Raw genomic sequence first — 710 nt, forward strand, 5'->3', positions numbered from 1 at the left:
GAGAAGTCGATTAAACCTTATCATTTAGAGGAAGGAGAAGTCGTAACAAGGTTTCCATAGGTGAACCTGCGGAAGGATCATTGTCGTGACCCTGACCAAAATAGACCGCGCACGCATCATCCAATCCGTCAGTGACGGCACCGTCCATCGCTCGGCCAATGCCTCGACCACCTCCCCTTCTCAGAGCAGGTGGGGGCTCGGGGTAAAAGAACCCACGGCGCCGAAGGCATCAAGGAACACTATGCCTAACCCGGGGGCATGGCTAGCTTGCTAGCCGTCCCTCGTGTTGCAAAGCTATTTAATCCACACGACTCTCGGCAATGAATATCTCGGCTCTCGCATCGATGAAGAACATAGCAAAATGCGATACCTGGTGTGAATTGCAGAATCCCGCGAACCATCAAGTCTTTGAACGCAAGTTGTGCCCGAGGCCACTCGGCCGAGGGCACGCCTGCCTGGGCATCACGCCAAAACACACTCCCAACCACCCTCATCGGGAATTGGGATGCAGCATCTGGTCCCTCGTCTCGCAAGGGGCGGTGGACCGAAGATCGGGCTGCTGGCATACCATGCCGGACACAGCACATGGTGGGCGTCCTTGCTTTATCAATGCAGTGCATCCGACACGAGCTGGCATTATGGCCTCGGAATGACCCAGCAAACGAAGCACACGTCGCTTCGGCCGCGACCCCAGGTCAAGTGGGACTACC

General features: G+C 56.3%; 1 non-coding gene across 1 annotated transcript; it reads left to right on the forward strand.

Moving 5' to 3' along the window:
* The first annotated feature begins 309 nt into the window (after window positions 1-309).
* LOC123150479 (5.8S ribosomal RNA) lies at window positions 310-465 on the forward strand. The gene has a single exon (XR_006475119.1). It is a non-coding gene; the product is annotated as a 5.8S ribosomal RNA (ribosomal RNA).
* The last annotated feature ends 245 nt before the right edge of the window (window positions 466-710 follow it).

This window comes from Triticum aestivum, chromosome 1B, assembly GCF_018294505.1.
Source record: "Triticum aestivum cultivar Chinese Spring chromosome 1B, IWGSC CS RefSeq v2.1, whole genome shotgun sequence".
Classification (NCBI taxonomy): domain Eukaryota; kingdom Viridiplantae; phylum Streptophyta; class Magnoliopsida; order Poales; family Poaceae; genus Triticum; species Triticum aestivum.